The sequence below is a fragment of the Rana temporaria genome, chromosome 1 (genome assembly GCF_905171775.1).
Source record: "Rana temporaria chromosome 1, aRanTem1.1, whole genome shotgun sequence".
Lineage (NCBI taxonomy): Eukaryota > Metazoa > Chordata > Amphibia > Anura > Ranidae > Rana > Rana temporaria.
Window position 1 is genome coordinate 491581328 of NC_053489.1, and position 13652 is coordinate 491594979.

Consider the following 13652-nt stretch of genomic DNA (forward strand, 5'->3'; position numbering starts at 1 on the left):
ATTAGTCTCTTCGCTGATGACGTTATACTGATGCTTACTAATGCAGTGACTTCCTTGGAAAGGGTTTCTTGTCTGCTTCGAGATTATGGTAAAATATCATACTATAAGGTGAATGATACCAAATCTTTTATTTTAGGTCTGGGTGTTAGTCTTGATGATAAAAATACATATGCAAAGTGCTTACCCTTATGTGTGTAATGACCACACACTTGACTACTTAGGGATCCATCTTACTGCCTATCCAGAACAATTATTCACCGCCAATTATTTGCCGTTGGTGGATAAGGTCAAGGAAGGAACAAAGGCGCTGAGCAAACACATTTTATCGTGGTCCGGTAGATTGGCTGCCTTCAAGATGCAGATATTGCCACAGGTGTTGTACGTGTTTAGAACGGTACCAATACCTGTGCACAAGAAGTTTTTCGGGGAATTACAAAGTATTCTATCAAGATATATATGGGTGGGTAAAAGAGCACGTAGTGCATTTCAAAAATTGCGCTAAACTAAGATGGCCGGGGCATGGGAGTTCCTTCCTTTGCTGACTACCATCTAGCGGCTGTTTTGACACAAGCTAAAAGCTGGTTCCCAACCCAGTCAACCCCAATATGGGGACCCCTTGAGCAAAATCAAGTGCCTGGACGGGACTTGGCAGCGCTTTTGCTGGCGAGTCCATTCCTCAAAGGCACGCAAATGACCTTCGCACCCCCTATGGTAGCTACTCTAGAGGCATGGAGGGACTTCGCTTCAGCGGAGTTACTTTCAACTCCTGCTGTGGGCTTGGACATACCTATCTCCTCCTTAGCTTTGATAATACCCAACTTAAACCTGCAGAAATGGACATTGGGTGGCGTACAGTGGATTTCTGATATTCAAGAGGGGGGGAAGCTGAGATCTTTTCAGCAATTACAAACTACATATGATCTTCCTAGCTCGGAACAATTCAGTTTCCTTAAAATACAATCATTCCTTAACAGTAAACAATATAGGCCCTACAAAATATTCTGGAATGCAAAACATTTTTTCACCTCTCAGAGAGGCAAGGGCAAGTGTATAACATTAATTTACAACCTACTTAACAACAAAGCTATCTTTGTTAAAAGCAATGCATTAATGGCATGGGAAAGAGATTTGGGTGGCCCCTACATGGACGATCAGTGGCTCAAAGCACTACAATACACACACTCAGCCACAAAAAGTGCCAACTTATGGGAACTTTATCACAAGGTTACTCAGAGGTGGTACCTAACTCCATCCAGACTCGCAAAGTTTGGTCATGGAGGGTCTCCGCTTTGTTGGAGACAGTGTTCACAAGTGGGCTCACTGTTTCATATTTTATGGGCATGTGGGAAATTGGCTAGATTTTGGAGTAGCATATTTGCAATTATGCGCCAGGTTACGGGACTCACTATACACTTCTCACCTTCTCTAGCTATATTACACTTGGGCATAGAGGATTTTCCTCCCCCTTTTAGGAAGTTTATCATACATCTTCTATTGGCAGCCAAGTTGGTCATAATGAGACTTTGGAGATCCAATGTGAGCCCCAAGGTAGGAGACGTGGTTAGAACCGTGTCTTTGCACTTCCTGTATGAACGCATGCTAGCCTATTTAGAGGGCAGAATCGCCACATTTCTTACTCAATGGCAGGCCTGGGTGGATTGGTATGACATTAACAAATCCCTATATTAAGGACGATTTTAGTATTAAAAACTGACAAATAAGTTGTAAGTCTAGGTTCAAAGGCGAAGTTCTGGTTCCTTCCTTTTCCTTATTTTTCTTTTTCTTTATTTTTGGCTATTTTTGGCTCCTTTTGTTTAAGTTTGTTGCCACGGAGTATGTTGTTCCATGCTCAACATTAAAGTTCAAATCTCTTATATGCGTGGCATACACATGTTCGTGTAGAGTATTGTTGCATACACCATGCAGCAATTATGAGAGCCTGTGCAGCTTGGATGGCATAGGCCCGATTCCACAGGTCACAGCAAGTGCCCAAGGGGTGACCTCTGGAAGATGGGCCTCAAGGCACGTCTATGTGTTATCTGCTGAATTGTAGAATTGCATTCCCAATGCTGTGCTCTTACTATGTTATCGTATAATGAGGATGTCTACCTCTGTTGGTCTTTGGACATTCACTTGTACTAATATATGTATACCTGCAACATGTTTTCCATGTATGTTTATATCTTATAAAACAATAAAAAACTATTGAAATTAAGAAGCACAGGGGTACCTTTGGATAGCAGCATTGTCAGTCTGAGGGGAGGAGAGTGTTAGATGTACTGGCAGACTTAGGGGTTAATTTGCAAAGTGCAGTTGCACTCTGCATGTGCAGGTGCTCCAGAGCTTAGTAAATGCAGTAAAGTCCACCCTCTGCTTCTTGGACAGCATGATGTGGGCACACTCCTGAAGCCTCCTGGGATGTGCATGTCACATATCCAAGGAGGTTTCAGCATCTACACATTGGTGAAGAAGGGTGGACCTGGCAGTGTGTCAGGGAGAAAACTTTCTGAAACAGAAAGGGACATAAACTTCCCGATGACATCAGAGAGGAGGATGGTGGCATGGACCCAGAATGTAGCAGAGGAGTGGCAGATCGGAGTTGGACAACGCTAGATTCGCTGGGCAGGTATTTTATTTCTGCATAAAAGGTAAGAAGAGAAAAAAAAAAGAAGAAACACATGGGAACACAGGAGAGTCATACTTCCCCTTTAAACATTTCAAAGCCATAATACGGAAAGAGGCACATGTTGGTGACGTTTAGATAAAGAATTTGTTCATGAACTGCATCTTGCAGTAAAATAAAAAAGAAAATAAGCAACCGATTTTCTTGTAAAAAAAATGTACAAGGTTTTGAAATGTCAAGCAAATCTGTCGCAAATTTGTTTTTACAAGAACATGATCACAAAGAGTTACATGACCTCTGTATATGACCTCAGTTCTGAAAAGAACATCTGGACCTATGTCAGTTAAAATTCTTTATTATGGTCAGTGGCAAGATTTGGTTGAAGAAAGCAGGAATGACCACTGTGGTGTTCCCAAATTTGAGCAAACATGTAACCTTTCACTCAGAGGTCTTTCAGCCATTTTAAAACACATCTTCCTACCAGGTGTACTACCCATATCCTCTGCTATTTAATCCCTTTTAATAACAGAAGGGTCATACTCAATAGCAGAGTTTAGAATTGACTTCATGGGTCAGCAGCTACAATTACTGGTAGTGGATTAATGCTTTTTCTTTTTTTTTTGGGAGATACAAATTTGCGAAAAAATATGGTTAGGGCAATTCTGCTCCATAAAGATGATATATTATTAATAATAATAATAATAATAATAATAATAATAATAAATCCTGTGAATGCACAAAGAATTTACCAGAAAAAAAACAGTAAAGCTCTCCAGTGAAGATCCTTGCATACAATTTATTGTCAAAAGTAGGCAAAATCCAGTCCTAACACACTGGTAAGACCATAATCATAGCTCATAAATTGTGCTGTTTAATGGAAAAAAAAAAAAAAACACAAAATGCTCCTCAAAGAAAAAAATAAGCTATGAGTATTACTGGCAGTTTAAGGGATGTAGCAGAGTGCCCAATTACTCACAATGCTAATTTTCAGGCAAAGGCCCCTTTAACTCCATTTTCCACAACTCCCCGGGTTTCTGGGCAGGCCCACGAATATAGATTTCTCAGCTTCCTGAGAGGGGCAAGGGTATCTGGGCAAGTGATTTACAGCCAGGTGAGAGGCCCTCCACTGTCAACAAGAGTGCATCTAGCCAGCATGCTGGCAGCCAGGCCAGAGCCTATTACCACACCGCTTCTCCAGAAGACCCAGCTACTATGGGGAGCCCCTCCCAAATTACTACCAGAGTGGTCCAGTTCCAGTGTGGTGGCACTTTGTCCTCAGGCTTTGGATCCTTCCAGCTGTTCACCATACTTAAGTGGTGATTCTCAGGCTTTCTGTTGTTAAAGAGTTCTATAGAGATGTGTTTGGCTCCTTCTGTAATTAAGAAAGCAGTGATTGTTTGTCCTGGTCTGTTCGGGGTTTCACAGGCTGAGTGTTTTCTTCCCCCTGCCTCTGAAAGAAGCTTCCAGAGCTTAGGGTAGCCCATGGACTATGCAGCCGTTTAAAGGCCTCAGCACTGTCAGAGCTGAGGACCTGGATGGACCTTGTTAGAAGCTGATTGCAGGACCTCATCACAAGAGATCTGGTCTGGATCAGGACTCTCTCACTCACTGAACCATGCCCAGAGTAAGCTGGAAGGTGGCAGTTGTCCTGGGGACCTGAGAGTCCCTGTGACTGGGCAGTGTTCTGAAAACAAAAGGTAACCAGATGCCAAAGAGACTTGTTTCATGGTCTTCAGCTGTGAGGCCTTAGACTATTTAGAGACCTGCTGCATGGTCCACAGCTGTGAGGCATTGGACTGTCCAACTGTGAAGACTGTTCTCTAATTGCTAAGTACTAATTATTTTTGAGTATCCCATGCCCTAACCCCTCTCCTGTTAAAGGTTCTTCAAGCAATCAATTGGAGCCGGTGTAATTGAACTGGTGCTTGCAAGAACGGTCAGTCGCTGAACTTTTAGAGAAGAACCAGCTAATACCAAGGTCCCCTACGGGGGTAGCGTTACAGATGCTATACACCCACATGTTACCCTAAAGGGGGTACAGAGATATTGCTATGAAGAATGAATGTTCTTTGCTATCCTAAACCTGTTATTATTCTGCCATGTTTGTACAGTATATTATTTGCCATCTTGAACCAAATTTGCATTATTGCTTCTAACTTTGCACCTGTTTAGTAAACTGCAAGTTACAGCTACTCCACGTATGACCCTTTCAGCCCATTACCTATTTTGTTAAAGCAATACATAAGGGAAATATTTACTTAAAAGTCAAATCCCAGAATGGAGTAAGCTCCAAGGCGCTTGGCCAAAGCAAGCACTGTACTACCCAATTTTGCTAGAAATACAGTCAGTAAACAGATTTGGCTCCTCCGGTAATAGAGGTGTTTTGCCAACCATACATGGATCAAAAGTTTGTCCTGTTCAGCAGGGACCTGCTGAATTTCGATTCATGTATGGACAGGCTGGTTGTACCCAAGTCTATCTATCCATCGATCGACTTGGGTACAATCAGCCTGTCAAATTATTCAACATGTGATTACTGCCAGTGGTTATAGCCGCCAGCAGTAATTATTGTATTCTGTCAGCCAGGAGGCATCAAGTGTGGTGCAAGGAAAGAAAATCAATTAATCTATGGCTTGCCTAAGTCTACTGGAATTCTATTGAAGGCTTAGGGCCCATTAACACCAGGCTGATTACATTTTGATGGCACCCCAACACACCACAACACACACAGTTTGCAGAGCACTATGCTATAAAACAAAATGCAGCAAGACATATTTTTTCTTGCATCAATGTGCATTGCAGCCTATTCATTTTGAAAACACGTGTTCTTGCAGTATACATAGTTGTTGTGTGAATAGGCCCCTAATATAGGTTTTATACCTTCATACAGTTTTTCTGTTACAATCCCAATACAATTGCAACCTGTAAAGTATAGATAATGAAGCAAACAGTACTCACTGGATAGTACACATAAATCACCTCTAAATACAGAATTTAGATACAATTGCACTGTCAGTTAAATTACTTGATCAGAGGATATCACAGATTAAACAACTCCCACCCAACATCGGGTCATGCATACAGGTGCAGGGCTATCTCATCAAGCACACTGACATAGATAGAAATAGGATGCAGAGATGGCACTGCTGTACTGTACACTAAGCAGACCAGAGAATGCTGTTCCGAAAGCAGAAGTGGTAATCTTAAAGGACCGAGTTGGCAACCTATAAAGAAATACACCTCCACTTACATGTTTCATTTCAGCCCTGCCCCTTGGTTTTCGAGATCTAACGGCTTGCTTTATAAGATAGTCTTGCACCTGTATTCATGACTTGACATTGGACGAGAGTGCAATGCTTGTAAAATGCTTTGATCACCTAATTTTATTTTCATTGCATGTTTTTAATTTTTTTTTTTATTATAGACAATTTTATTTTACAATTTTATCAAGTGTGCTCTGATTGCTTCATCTTATACCTTCAGCTATACACTGAGGTGGCAAGGATGGTTTGCCTAGACACCAGTAAAACATGCTACATGTGAAGATTTCAGCCTGTGAAGAATGTACAACATAAATTAGAGGTATTGTTGCATAACTGGTTTGCAGGATAACGTTAGTTGTCTATATTTGTTAAGGCAAACAGAACATATTCTCTTGCGTGTTTGGCAATGTTTTTTAGAAAATGATGTGAGTAGCACAAAACTCATAAGAGCACATGTCCTGTTTACTATGAATAATAAGGTACACATCCTACAATGTGACAAAGAGTTGATCGTCTAATTTAAGTTGTACATTTCTCACAAGCTGCACTGCACATGAGGCATCTTGGGCTCATCGGAAGTGGGTTAAATAAATCTGGGTAGCATTCAATTCAGAAGAGGACTAACACTTGACCAAGGAGTGATGAGTCTGTGGAGAACAGTACTGTTAAGAAAATGGATATTGCAGTGAAAGTTGCATTTTTAATTTTAGAGCTAGGCTACCCACTGGAGTTGGGCATTAAGCCTCCTCATCTCTTAATCTTCAGAGTCTCTCTTTTGCCATATCAAGTGTGGATGCCAAAAATTATGCTATTTGCATACTCAATGTCTCCTTTTTGAGGGCTCCCTGAGCACTCAAGAAGATATATTTTGTCTGCTTGGAGATGATTGCTACACTATTAGCAGAAGTATTGGGACACCTGCCTTTACACACACATGAACTTTCATGGCATCCCAGTCTTAGTCCGTAGGGTTTAATATTGAGTTGGCCCACTCTTAGCAACTATAACAGCTTCAACTCTTCTGGGAAGGCTGTCACAAGGTTTAGGAGTGTGTTCATGGGAATGTTTTACCATTCTTCCAGAAGTGCATTTGTGAAGTCAGGCATTCGTGTAGATGAGAAGGCCTGGCTAGCTGTCAAGACTCATTGCATTCCAGTCAAGTTCCTCAACCTCAAACTTGCTCATCCATGTCTTTATGGACCTTGTTTGTGCACTGTTGGCAGTCATGTTGGAACAGGAAGGAGCCATCCCCAAACTGTTCCCACAAAGTTGGGAGTATAAAATTGTCCAAAATGTCTTGGTATGCTGACGCCTTAAGGGGCCAGGCCCAACCCCTGAAAAACAAGCCCACACCATAATCCCCCCCCCCCCCCACCCACCAAATTCTTTGGACTAGTGCACAAAGCAAGGTCCATAAAGACATTAATGAGCGCATTTGGGGTGGAGAAACTTGTCTGGCCTGCTCAAAGTCCTGACCTCAACCCAATAGAACACCTTTGGGATGAATTAGAGCAGGGACTACGAGCCAGGCCCTCTCGTCCAACATCAGTGCCTGACCTCACAAATGCGCTTCTGGAAGAATGGTCAAACATTCCCATAGACACACTCTTAAACCTTGTGGACAGCCTTCCCAGATATGTTGAAGCTGTTATAGCTGCAAAGGGTGGGCCAACTCAATAGTGAACCCTACAGACTAAGACTAGGATGTCATTAAAGTTCGTGTGCATGTAAAGGCAGGCTTCCCAACACTTTTGGTAATAGAGTTTGCATTCCATCAGAATATTGATATAATTGCCTAAAGCCCAACTCTAGGACACTCCAGGATGATGCTTCTCTCTTTTCGCATTTACTTCCTGGGGTCCTTCTTTAGGTGTCCACATCACTGCCTACATGATGTAGACACCTTCTATTGGTGGAGGCTACACTTACAGCTACACATAGGTTCCAGAGGCTGGATAACTCATAGGAGCTGTGAAGGGACCAGTGCCCATTAAGATAATAAGCAGGGAAAAAATGCCTGGTCCCCAGGGTAGGATATTAGCTTGGGTCATAGAGAAAACTGTGACTTTCATCCATTACACTGCAGGATGACTTAAGAAGAGGTTTTTGGCATCAAGACTGACTAGTAATGTAATTGATGGGCTTTAAAGTATAACTGAACCATTAGTGCAGTTACACATAGACAATAGGTTGCCCTTCCTCCAATCCCACCTGCAAGTCTTTTGCTCGCCTGCCACACAGCAAGATATCACTCATAAAGCTACATGGCAACTTGTTAAAATCTTCTATGCAGTTTCTGTCTTTGTTTTCTTATTGTATAACTTGATGCGAGGCCCAAGTTCACTAGGAGATATCCAAAATGCAAAACATGTCCTGGAAATCATTTGCAACAGAACTTTTTAGGAGGTGGATCGGAAAATCAGGGAAACTGCTATTTAATACAATACGTTTTTTGATTAGCTTTTTAAATGTGCAAACATATTTTTAAAAACATACAAAAAGTCCAAATCTCTTTTGTTGTTATTCATTGCACTGTTTATAGTTAATTTTTGAATGACGCTTAGCCAGCAATGGATCCAAAGTCTTCCTGCCACTCTACCGACACAGATAATATTTATTCTTCATTCCTTAGTAATCATTATTTAAACAAAATGTTTGGCTTGCAGTACTTCCTTTCTATTGTCATAGCACAGATAAAATTCCTAGAACACAATTTGAAATTTGTTGTACAAAAGGTGTATGATCCATAATTATTAAACTATTAGTCCTGTATGGATTTAATTTTTTCTTTCAATTTTTTTTTAAGTATTAAGTAGCATGACCTGTCTTTTTATCCCTCTTTCATTATTGACTATAATGATAACGTTTGACCTCTCTTTTCCCCTTTTCCCAAACCCTGCTGCTTTTTTTTCTTCCCACCCACACAAAGTTCAAAGCAAGTATCAAACAGATGTACATTCTATAGAGTGTAAATGAAGCAATGTAAGGATATTGTTTCAGCATTGTAGCTACTAGGAAAGAGGTGATTTATGTTGGTTTTAAGAGTTATTCACAATAAATGGCTACAAAGCAAAGTTTTGTGAATGTAAATGTCTATTTAAAAAAAAAATGATATTATATTATCGTTACTGCTAAATATATTAATTCTCATAATGTGCTTGCATTATACAAGGATACTACTGGGATATTGATTATTACTTCTATAAATCAATCTAAACTTTTATCATTTTGAACTATGAATAACATTTTAAATTTAAACTGCACTTTCAGAACATGCATGCATGAAACAGTGTCTATTCTTTCTTATGGAGAGCTCATACCATGGGATTTGTCCTTTCTAAAAAAAGTTATACTTAAAAATAATACATCCTATTTCTAGGCTGAAGGAGGTCCAGCATTATTTAGCCTGATGTTGAAATGTTTTGCAGCACTGCTACAGGAGGAGAATGAAGGATAGGAGAAAATGTGCTCCTCTGAAGCCTCCATACGTGTCATCATGGCCTGTCGGCCATCTTTAGTGAGGGAAGTGTTTATAAAAAGCATTGGCTCACCACATTTGGCACGCTTTGTGTGCGTGGTTAGGTTAGGGGCACGACCACGCTTGAGAGGGACAGTGTGCCCAGTATAGGGAGAGATTCCTGTGGAAGAGGGACAGAGTAGTGGCATCAAGTCTAGTCCATCGGTGGGAACTTCTGCTGCTTTAGGTACTATTATCACCACAACGATCTGCTGCCCCCTCTTTCGTCAGATACTGCTGGATACAGTAAGCTGCCCAGTGTGTCTTGTACAGTAGAGAGCGAGACTGTTGTATATGCCTTGCTGTAAAGCTCCTCTACAATGGGTTCGGCTGCACTGTTTAAGCTTGTTGGCCAACTTGTTGGAACATTGTGTTAATACGTTGTGCTGCATTCTCATCAGTTTCCGTGTGCAATTACTCCCCGTTGTTGTTAAAAATTTTATTAGCATGTTTTTGGGAGGGGGAACCAGGAGAGGCAAAATATAAGCAAATAAACTTTATATTTAAAAGTGAACAGATGATAAGGCATATCTAAACACAAAAATAAAAAGTACAATTATTCAAGCTTTTTTTGCTTAAATTTCACCCACTTATCCTGTAAATAACACCCCTCTTGCTTGAAGGCTGGACTTCAAACACGTCTGCCTTTCTCCAATTCCAATACAGACTAAAGATGACAGAAAGTGACAAGGGGACTGCATTTCTGGTAAAATTAATATATTTTCTGTACTTGATTTAAAGGTATATTACTGTATAAATGGATATTTATTCTTTTGTTTAACCGATTAAGGACAAGTCGCCGTCATTATACTGCGGCAGATTGGCTCTCCTGGGCGAATCGGCGTAGGTGTACGTCGGGCGCTTTGAGAGCGATAAGGGGCGTGCATCCACCACCAAAATTGCGCACATGCCACAATGCCGTAGCCGATGAGCATAGCTGCTGGTGTCCCGCGATTGCTCCACAGAGAACCAGAACGGGGATCTGTCAATGTAAACAGACAGATCCCCATCCTGACAGGGGAGGAGAGACAGATCTGCTGTTCCTAGTGCCTAGTGATTAGGAACTCTCTCCTCCTCCAGTCCCCCACAGTTAAAAAGCACCTAACCCCTAGACCACCCCCTATTATTAACCCCTTCCCTGCCAGTGACAATTACACAGTAAGCAGTGACTGCTGTATAAATGTCAATGGTCCCGAAATATGTCAAAAGTGTCCAATCTGTCCGCCGCAATGTCACAGTCCCGTTAAAAATCGCATATCACCGCCATTACTAGTAAAAAAGATAATAAAAATGCCAATAAAAATGACATAAATCTATCCCCTATTTTCTAGACGCTATAACGTTTGCACAAACCAATCAATACATGCTTATTGCGATTTTTTTTACCAAAAATATGTACAATACACATTGGCCTAAACTAAAGAAGATTTTTTTTATTATTATTATTATTATAGCAAAAAGTAAAAAATATTGTTTTATTTTTTTTCAAAATTGTCGCTCTTGTTTTGTCTATAGCGCAACAAATTAATACCGCAGAGGTGATCAAATACCACCAAAAGAAAGCTCTATTTGTGGGAAAAAAGGACATCAATTTTGTTTTATGTACAAAGTCGCATAAATGCAAAATTGTCAGTTAAAGCGACGTAGTGCCATATCGCTTCAGATCCCTAAGTTTTTAATTATCCTTTTTAAAAAAAAATGATGCCGTTATATAATAATTATAAATAATGTTTTTAAATGACCCAGGCAATAAAAAAAAGCATTTGAAAAACCAGCAAAATCCTTGATTTTTACATGAAAAATTGGAAAGACAAGGTCTGATTCTTTCTTTGAATGGCCTATAGTGTGGAAGTGTGTAACTTACAGTATTCACATTGCTTCCAGATGTTAATGTTGTTTATTGGCTGACAAAAGGTTCACCACAAAGTCCTCACAGGGCCATTACAGAGTTCTAAAAGGGTCCTCACAGGGTCTTTACAGGTTAGCATCACAGTTACAGTATTTCTGCTTATAAAATGTATATTATAGTCTCTGTGTGTTTATTTAGTATTTATTTATTTTTTGTTAATGGGTACCAATGGCTTCTATGTACCCCATTTTCATTCATGTAGGGGAGAAGATGGCTGTTTGGGTGCCCCCTTATTTTGAAGATGCTTCAAGATTTGAATAGGTCCCACCACATCCATTGGGCCAGGTACCCCCGAATGTTGAGGGCATGTGACTTGGTATGATGCAGGAGGGTGGGTGCATGCTTGCTGCCCCTGCTTTTCTTGGACAGCTAGGCTACATACTTGGATAAAAGTATATAGATTTAGATATAGACTTTGAGGGAGACCCAATGCCATTTCTTTATGTTTTTAAAGGATTTGTGTATTTTTACTGGTGCCCTTTGCACTGCGATAAGAGACCTGCTACCCACTGAACTACATTTTGTATATTTTTTTTGGTACATGTCCTCCATGGCAGAGCCTAGGTACCCATGCCACTTTTTACCAAATGCTGGCGAATTGATCAACACAACTTGACAAGTTTTGGGTCCTATGCACTTCACAGGGTTAGGGAACTATGTTCAGAATATGTGGATTTTCCATTGGGTTTGGAGAGTGTTCACTGAACCAAACTGCTCCGGTTGCTTAACTATTGACAACAGCTCCGATTATCGGTCTTCACTAATAGAAGAGGTGGCACATGAAAATGAATTTAGATAATTTTTGGTTTTTATAAATAATTTTTTTACAGATTGGCTAGATGTGGTTGCAGTGGTGTGTTTTTATTTTATTTTTGCATGAAGTTTAGCTGGAATTACAATGTGCTGCTGCTTCTTCATTGTTCAACCTGCAGATTAATAGGTGTACTGGGCAAGTTTGTACTGTACTTTCCAGTAGCTAGCAATGCAGGAAAGTGTGTTTGATTATACACACATACCAATCCAGTTATTCATTCTTCAATTTGTTTAAAATAATCCATAAATGTTCCATGTAGTTTAAAACAACATCTGATAAATCCATTCAGTTTGTATCCAATCAGATAAGCACTAACGTTATGTAATTGTCAGTAATCCTAAAGAAACATATACAATGTATTGTATGTGATCAACTTTTGACCAAGCAAAGTAAAATAATAATGCCTGTAATGCAGTGTAATTTTTTACTACACTCTGAGGCCTTGTACACACGACCGTTTTCCTCGATAGAATCCATCAAGAAAAATGCTGCCAGAGCTTTTTTGCCGAGGAAACCGGTCGTGTGTATGTTTTTCATCGAGGAAACTGTCGAGGAACTCGACGAGGAAAAAAGAGAACAAGTTCTCTTTTTCCTCAACGGGAATCTCAATTTCCTTGTCATGTTCCTTGTCGGGCTGGTTTTCGACGAGAAACGCGAGCGTGTGTATGCTAAGAAACCTGCGCATGCTCAGAATAAAGTTTGAGACGGGAGCACACCTTCGGTAAAAGTAGCATTTGTAATAGAGATAGCACATTTGTCACGCTGAAACAGTCGGAAAAGTGCAAATTGTCTCTTACCAAACTTTTACTTAACACGCAGTAACATGACATTAGTAAAAGCAGCCCCAAGGGTTGTGCCAGTGGAATCGAACTTCCCCTGCCGTTGTATGTGTTGTATGTCACCGCGTTTGAGAACGAGGAGATTTGGTCTTGACAGTGTGTACGCAAAGCAAGCTTGTCGAGTTTCTCGACAAACCTAACAAGGAACTCGTCGAGGAAAACGATTTGTCTTTTCCGACGAGTTCCTCAGTCGTGTGTACGAGGCCTAATGCCGCGTACACCTGATCTGAATTTCCGACAAGAAAAGTTTGATGTGAGCTTTTGGTCGTGCGTAGGCCCCATATGTAGGGACATGTGTAGGCCCCATCTGGCTTTTTCTGTCGGAATTTACGACAGCAAAAATTTTAGATCTGGATCTCAAATTTTCCAACGGGAAAAGTTCTTGTCGGAAATTCCGATCGTCTGTATGCAATTCCGACGCGCAAAAAAACATGCATGCTCGGAATCAATTTGACGCATGCTCGGAATTATTGAACTTCATTTTTCTCAGCTTATTGGGGTGTTGTACGTCACTGCGTTCTTGACGGGGGCAGAATTTTGGGTGACCGTGTGTATGCAACATAAGTTTGAGCCAACATTCCGTCGGAAAAAAATCCACGTTTTTTTTGTCTGAATTTCTGATTGTGTGTACGCGGCATTACAGCATGATGTTGCAGTTAGAGGTGTGGATTTAGTGGTGGACTGGTG